The sequence below is a fragment of the Dipodomys spectabilis genome, unplaced genomic scaffold (assembly GCF_019054845.1).
Source record: "Dipodomys spectabilis isolate Male_0828 unplaced genomic scaffold, ASM1905484v1 ptg000007l, whole genome shotgun sequence".
Lineage (NCBI taxonomy): Eukaryota > Metazoa > Chordata > Mammalia > Rodentia > Heteromyidae > Dipodomys > Dipodomys spectabilis.
Window position 1 is genome coordinate 2665104 of NW_024870684.1, and position 8453 is coordinate 2673556.

Consider the following 8453-nt stretch of genomic DNA (forward strand, 5'->3'; position numbering starts at 1 on the left):
TCTCCAATTAACCAGAAAACTATTGGTGTGGAGATGTGGCTCAAATAGGAGCAATGAAGAAAAAGCCAAGTGAGAGCACAGGATTCTGAGTTCAATCTCTGCTAACAGCAAACAAAAAAAAAAGAAGAAGAAGAAGAAGGAAGAGAAGTTGAAAGAAAGAGAAAAAGGAAGGAAGGAAGGAAGAAGGAAGGAAGGAAGGAAGGAAGGAAGGAAGGAAGGAAGGAAGGAAGGAAGGAAGGAAGGAAGGAAAGGAGGAAGGAAGGGAGGGAGGAAAGGAGGGAGGGAGGGAGGGAGGGAGGGAGGGAGGGAGGGAGGAAGGGAGGAAAATGTGAGACAGGAGCTGGTAGCTCAAGGCTGTAATCCTAGGAAGTCAGGAGCCTGAGATCTGGGAAGCCCAATTCAAAGCCAGCCCAGGCAGGAAATTCAATGAGGCTCTTATCTCCAATTAACCACCAGAAAACTGCAAGTGGGGCTGTGGCTCAAAGTGGTAGAGAGCAAGCCTTGAGCAGAAAAACTCAAGGACAGATCCCAGGCCCCAAGTTCAAGCACTATAACAGGCAAAAGAAAAAAGAAATGTGAATACTGGAGATTCAAGGGGCTGTGAGTACAAATTTGGAAACTCAAGGTGGTGGCATTGTCTGAGGGGTCTAGGGTGCTCTACATGTGCTCAGAAGTTACCAATTCTGGGCCTCCAGAACTCTGGAGACTGAAGTGAGTAAGGTTGAGGTGGCACCATAGAGCAGGACGCAGGAGGCAAGCCACAGTGAGAAATGTGCCTTTCCCCAGGGGAACTCGGGAAGTGAGGACTCCCTTATGCTAGGAAGCTGGGATATCAGTAAGGCAAAAAGGCAAAGGCAAAATTACCTTCAACTCATCAAAAGGCATCTTGATAGAGAAGGGCAGCTAGGCCAGGGCATGGGCAGCAGAATAAGGATAGAATTTGTAGAATGATTATGTGTGTGGATTGGTGGGATGGTAGGGGCGGGTTGGGTAGGGGGTTGTCCAAGAGTAAAGTCAAGAGTCTGAGGAGGTTAGTCATGCATCCCACTAAAGGATCATGGGAGCCCCAGAAGGGACAGGACCAGGAACAAACCCAGTCAGCTCTAAGTGGGATGGATCACACCACCCACCAGGGGACCGAAATGGATTAGGAAGGAACCCTTCATGCAGGACCAGGGCCCTGAAAGCACCACAGAGGGGTCTTGTCAGAGGCCGTATTTGAGGAGACAAGAAGCCAGCTGCTGAAAATCTCAGCAAATCTCATTGGCTCTTCCAGCAGGAAGAAGCTGGAAGAGCCATGGTCCCCTGAGAGTCGTTATCTCCACCTTTACAGTTCTTAGAACACTCCAGTCATCCTCTGTCTCCTTTGACTCTCCATCCAGTCTCATTTGGCAGATAGGGAAACTGAGGCCCAGTCATGTCACTTAGGGTTAGCAGAGCTGCCAGGCTGGAAATAGGGGAGCAGAGAACCACCTCAGCCCTGAGTGTCAGGCTCAAAGTTCAGCTCCTTGCTGGGATGGGGGCTTCAGGGCTGTCTGGCAGCCCATAGTACAAGTCTTCCTCTTGCTCCTTGAGTTCTAAGGGGCCTGGAACTAGAGAATCCTTCTTCTTTTCCTTTGCTCTCAGAGATGGCTGCCAGCTTTGGAGTTGGGCTGCATCCTGAGTGTGCTTCTCTGGGGCTGTGTCATCCAATGTGGGGGTGTCATCGATTAGGGCAAAGTTGTGAAAGGGGTCCATTGGGCCCCTTTGAGCCTGTGTCTTCTGTGACCAAGAGCGTAGCTCCTCTCTGTCAGTTGGAGATGAATTAGGGCTGCTGCCTTCACTGGAGTCCAGGTCCAGCTCATCTTGGAAGGAAGCCAAGGGCGCAAGAGCCAAGGGACAAACTGGGGGGCTGCAGGGGCAAAAACAAGGAGGTCAAGAGTCCCCTGAGTCAGATCGCCTGGGTCCTGATCATAGCCACCAGCTGCAAGGCCTGAGGAGAAAAAGCTCACCTCTCTGAGCCTCAGTTTCCTCCCCTGGAAGATGAGTAGAAATAAGAGTACCCACTGCTGAGCCTGTTTCTGAGAGTCATAGCTGATAACAATGTGCAAAGCACATTGCACAATGTCCAGCGTGTGGTAGGTGCTCAACACAGGGCTGTTAGATCACTGTGCAGACTACACCTCCAGTCATCCATATCTCCAGCCATCCCTCTTCTCCTCAGGTCTCTCACAACACTTGTCACCCCAGGAGTCCCTCTGTTATCTCTTCTGTTTGCCCCACAAGACTAGAGTTACAGCAGTTGGAGGCCAGGCAGGCCTAGAAGGGAGCTTGTGCCAGGTTCTAACAGTGGAATGAGTAAACAAGTGGACGAGTCAGGAGCTCAGTCACAAGCAAGCAGACACAGGCGAGCAGGGGGACAGCCTGGCCTGTGGTCACTGGGAGGTTGACAGCAGTGGACTCACGTCCTCTGCTTCCTTGTCCTCCAGCACTCATGACAAACATCCAGAGAAAGCAAGAACCTACTGTGTGCCAGGCATCAGAAATGTATTACTACAAGCTTCACAACACAGCTGGGTATGTGGAATGACTATTCCATTGGGGAAACGGAGGCTCCAGAGAGTAAGAGAATTGCCAAGTTGACACAGCCGAAGAGCTGGTTTTGCAGCTAGGCCCGTCTGCACAGTCTGCTCATGTGTTTGCTGCTGTCTTTGTGTCCCACATCCCCTGCTGCTTGCCCCTCACTCCCAAGTGCCCTCCACCCCTGGTGACCCAACAGCCCTCCCCTCCTTTGCACACTTGCCTGCCCTGAGCTCGGGTTCCTTCTCATTGGTTCTGGTCCAAACTCCTGTGGACAACCATGGCAGCCTCCATCCAGCTCTGAGCGTCACGAGAGCCACCCTCTCCTCCAGCTCTGGCTCCTGACTTCAGTTCAGGGGTCAGCAGTGGGCCGGGGGTCCTTGCTGTAGCCCATCCTTCATCTGGATATGGCTAAAGGTGGGCAGGCTCTGGTTATAGGTGGCTTCCTCCCATAGCCTGACAAAGGGGAGCTGGGACTGAGGGCTGAGGGGGGGGGGGAGGGAGGGAGGGAAAGAAGGAAGGAAGGAAAGAAGGATGGAAGGAAGGAAGGAAGGAAGGAAGGAAGGAAGGAAGGAAGGAAGGAAGGAAGGAAGGGAGGAAGGAAGGGAGAGACCAGGCAGGTGGGCAACAATCCACTCAGCCAGCCTCAGTGCCCTCCCCTGGCCTGCGTGCCTTGGGGGCACACATGAGAACCCACAAATCTCAGAAAGGGCCCCCAGGGGCTCTCCCTGTACCCATTCGTAGGTGACAAGGTGCAGCTCTCGCACAGTGAGTAAATTCAGTGGCAGAGCTGGGCCTGGGCCCCAAGTCTGCCTCTCAGCCCTGCGTTTCTTCACTTGGTGTTACAAAGGGAACCATGTGGTATGAGGGCAAAATAGAGACCAGTTCCATGGAAGTGCATGGGTCTCTAAGCAGACCCTGACTCTAAGCTGAGGCTCCAGGCAGACATCATCTTTTTCCTTGAACACATGGGCTGCCCTGGCTGTCACTCAATTGTTGTAGTCTCCTGGCCTGCCAGGCTCTGATAGTTAACTCCTCTGACCTTCCCTATGATGCCAGGAGGCCTGGTGGGGAGACCTCACCTTAGGGTCTGAAACTGGCCTGAGCCCACAGTACACCAGCCCAGCTGCTGGTGCAGAGCCCAGTGTCCTGTGCTCTATCGTTATGGTCCCACCTCTGGTATTTGAGGGTCAGAGACAAACTACCCTGCCCAAGGTCACAGGACTAGGAAGTGACAAGTAAAAGGCTAGAAATCTAGAATGATAAGAAAACCAAGGGTGGTTCTAGGCCCAGGTGGTCCTAGGGCAGAGCTGGACAGTCCTCCCGGGGCTGCGTTGCCTTCCCACTGCATTGCCACCCCACTCTGTCCACTCTGTCCCCTGACAGAGACAGGCCGGTGCTCTCAATTTCCCCTAGCCAAGCAGAGCATCTCTGAAGCTCAGTCCTCAGAGCCAGAGCCAGAGGGCAGCAGAGGCCAGGGTGATCTTGGCTATGTGTCAGAAGCACATCAGGCCTGAATTCAGGCTTCATCTCTATCAATGACTCCCCATGAGATTTGGGGCTGGTGACTCTATTTCTCTGAGTCTCAGATTCTGTGCAATGGGAATAATAATACTTAGTTCCCAGAACCAAGAATGAGAAACAGCCCACGATGTGTAACAGGTTGTTCTCAGGAAATGGGGAGGCAAAGTGGAAGCTGGGTCATGAGAGAAAATAGAAGATACTGCTCCCCCACTGGACTGGACACTTTCCCCTCTGCTTCCTTCATTCTCCTCCTGATGGGAGGCTGGGACGGGGCCCCCCCTGCACTCACCTCTTCAAGTCAGACAGTCTGCTCTCCAGCAGGCCTAGTGCCTTCGGGGACAGGGCGCCTTGGAAGTCAGAGTCAGCAGGCACAAAGGCAACCTGCAGAGACAAAGGGAGACAGCCTGTGCATCTGAACACAGCTGCTTCCACACAGCCCAGAGCCTCGGTAGACCTCCCTGGGTGCCCAGGAAAAGAAGCTGGACTTGGCTGGGGCTCCATCTGACAAGCAGGTGCTGTTCAGAGCATGGCTCCAGTGGTGGGCGGTGGCTGTCCCAGACCTGCTCTGTGCACTCACTCTCTCCGCCACTAGGGGCAGCAACGAGTGAGAGACCATTTGCCCTAGAACTCAAGTCTCATCATTCATTTCCCAGAGTCTCATCCCAAACCTGACATGCACAAGGCAGAGCAGGCAGGAGCAAGGACTGGGGGCCTCAGAGGCAGCTCTCCCTTCCAGTCCTTCCTCTTCTCCCTGCTCCAGCTCAGCTGCCAGACTCCACATCCCCACCCTCTAGCTCTGCCCTCATTCCATTCCTCATCCTTGGGCAGGAGAATGCTGGCTCTCACTGACTATGCTTTACCATAATGAGTCAACACAGGCGACCAGCTGGAGCTGGCCCAGCCACCACAGCCATGCCACATGGAGGCGACTGGATGGCTCCTCAGTTCCTGCAGCCTTGGGTTCAAGTCCTGACATCATGTTTCCCACCTACAGAGCATCAGTCTCACAGCAACTCTGTTGCTTCTGGACATCAGCCTGACTACTTTCTCACTCAGCACGGCTGCTCCCTTTCCTTCATCCATCAACTGAAGGGGAAGCTCCAGCTTCCTTCCGTGGCAGCTCAGCCCATTCCTCTCTATCTGTACTTGCTCCCCTGCCTGCCAGCCAGCAGCCACGCTGACCCATTGACCTCATTCTCTTATCACCGCTTTGCTCATGCCCTTCTCCCTGGAAGAATTCTTATTTAACCTATAAAACCCCAGCTCATTTGCTCTGTCAGGGTTACTTCTTTCCTATATACAGATAACTCTCTCCCCTAGACTTCCAGCTACTCAAAAGCAGGGAGAGCCTAATTTGTGTTTGCATTGGCTACCACTGCCCTCATATCCTAGCTAACAGTTGTATTCCCATATATTAACATCTCAGTCAACTCAGAAAATTCCTATACACTGAAGCATCCTATACACTGAGCTGTGTACCAAGAGCCTGGGAAGAAGCCGAAGGGATAAATCTGGAGGCCACAGTGGCCTAGGCTGTCCTTACTGTTAGGTTTTTAAAAAGAGGTAGCCGAGTAAGAACAGCAGCACACACGTGGTATTCAGGTAAGGGGTAGGTTTATTCAGTAGACCTGCTGGGACCAGGCAAGGTTGGCACTCCACGTGGCTGGGAAAGGCCTGGGAATGAGAGAGAGCTGGGAAAGAGAGGAAAGAGAGAGGAAAGAGCTAGAAGAGAGCTAGAAGAGAGCAGAGAGAGCAGAGAGAGAGCATCTGGGCCTGGGGTAGGCCTTATGTAGGGTATGGGCGGAGAAAGGTGTGGCCACATCAAATTCAGATGTGACCTCAGTGGATGCAGATGTGACCTCTTCCAGGTGTCACAGTTGCCTAGGTAATGCGGGTACTGGGTGGAGACTTTGCTGTGAGGAGGGTGGAGTCTGCTCGCCATCCAGGAACGGACCTTACACTTACCTCATGTGTCACCATGGTTTAAAACACCATCTCTCAATTTCTCATTGGTATATACTTTTTTGTACCACTACTGGGGTTTGAACTCAGGGCCTGTGCACTGCCCCTTGGCTTTATTCACTCAAGGCTGCTGCTCTACTACTTGAGCCAGAGACTCTGCAGCAGGTGCAGTGCAGTGGTAGTACCTCTCTGCTTGGTTCTCTTGCTCACTGCAGTTCTAATTGGAGCATATTTATGGCTATTGTGACTAAATGTGACTGTACATGTGAAAGGTTTAACCTAATCGATAGAGTACAAGGATTGTGTTTTATTACCTTTTAGTAGACATAGATTTAATGGGGTAAATGGGGACATAGAGAACATACATAAGGAACTTTGTGTAGAAAACATGCCCTTCATTTTTACTATAAGAACCTTAATTTCCTGTTCTTTGCCTCAGGGATCAGAAAATCCCTTGAATGGCAAGTTAAGAAGTGACCTTGATGATGTTGACCCTTAGAAAACTGTGCCTAGCTCCTGACAACACTGGGAAACCAGAATCTCATCCTTAAAGCCCTTAGAGGAACCTGGAGAGCTGGGAAAGTGTGACTCTGGAGGGCCATGTGCTCTGAAGGAAAGCTTTCTTTGGCCCCTAGAAGGTTGGGAGATGTTGGAAGGCAAACTCCAGCAAATGGACCCGAGTCCCGCATGTGGATTGACACTTGTGTGGAGACCAAGGAAACAGAGCTGCTGCCAAGTTCGTGTCCCATAAGCACACAAGAGAGGGGTAAGCAGTAGCTTTGTCTTCATTGCCACAAGAGAAACTCCTTTGTTTTTATATTTTATGGGAGAAAGGCGAGCTGCCTTTTGGTGTGTGTGGTAAAATTCCTTTTCACTGTGAAGTAGTGGCTGAAGAATCGCGTTTACAAGGACCTTTGTGTTTAATATGTCTCCCTCTCCATATAGCATTGCCCATGGGTCTGGTTGAGATCTAGGCTTAGGCTTAGACCTTGAAGAAAAGCTTTCAGGATCAAAACTGGAACGTTCACTAAGCTCTTGAAGGTACTTTCGGATGCAATTATTGCTCTTTTCAGAGTAATAAAAACATGTTCTGCAGAAGCACAGGCTGCACCCTTGGCCATCAAACCTAAAGAAGTTATGGATTGCTCACAAAACACATTTTTTTTTTTTTTGGTTTGTAATGAGGTTTGCATTCAGGGCCTAAACACTGTACTTGAGCTCTTTTTGCTCACAGTTACTGCTCTATCACTTTGAGGCAGAGTTTCACTTCTGGTTTTGGAGTTGTTAATTGGAGATAAAAGTCTCACAGAATTTCCTGCCTGGGCTGGCTTTGAACTGCTATCCTCAGAACTCAGCCTCAATAGTATCTAGGATTACAGGCATTAGCCACCAGTGCCCAGCCCAAAACACAATTTTTAAGTGAAATTAAAAGCATTCTCAGATATAATTTTTATCCAGTTTGGCTTCTTAAATTTTATTTTTTTAGTGCTTGGAGATATATGGAATAAACTGTAGTCTCAAACCATGGGACCTGAAATCATTTGCTTTACCTGATCAGAACTGCTGTGTTCCTTATTATTGGTTGTATACAAAGGTCAGGTATCTGGGTCTGGAGACATTGTTTTGAGTTTCTTTTTAAGTTTAATACTGAGAATTACTTTGAAATTTTATTTCTCCTCAATGACTAAACTAAAAGGAGGAAAGCTGTAAGAGTGACATCCTCAGAAATCTCTAGGAGTGATTGAACACCCTTAAGTTTAGTTGTACTTTCCGGTGTAGCTTATCAGGTTCAGAGGCCCAGGGCAGTGGGGAAGGAGTGGACACAGACTTTTCCTGTATTGTGTACCTTTTGTGTGTTGAATGGCTCAGTTTCAGCCCTCGTTCAGCTTTAGATGCATGCTCTGCCATATTTCCCACTCACTGTGTGCAGAGCTTGGGAGCCTTGGGAAGTGCCAGATTACCACTGTTAGCCAGAGTTGCCAAGGCAAAGAGGCCCAACCAGCCCCAAAGTTCCTGTCTGGTTGTTTTACATCTGTGGGGGCACATGACAGAAGTGACAACGTCCCTGCTGTGCACTTAGAATAGCCCTTAGAATAGGAGACAGTGGGTCCCCTGCAAAAGTCCCTTGTGGTCCATGGGCTCTAGTTTAATTGTGTAAGCCCACACCCAGGAGATGGAAGACTAGCATTGAAGAGAACTGTGCCTCCAAAGCACACAGATGAGTGGAAGTTTGATGTGGTTCCAATGTTCTTATACTTTTGATTGTAAGGTTCTAAAGTTGATTTTAAATACCTGATTGCTCCATGCTCTCTACTATATCCCCCCGATCCCTGCCACTTCTCTGCACACCCATTTTTGCTGAAAGATTGTGTGAGACCATGCATTGAAATGCTGGCGGTGATATGTGT

At 50.1% G+C, this 8453-nt stretch overlaps 1 pseudogene; it reads right to left on the reverse strand.

Moving 5' to 3' along the window:
* Window positions 1-1474: 1474 nt before the first annotated feature.
* On the reverse strand, window positions 1475-4584 carry LOC122124636 (annotated as a pseudogene).
* Window positions 4585-8453: the final 3869 nt, after the last annotated feature.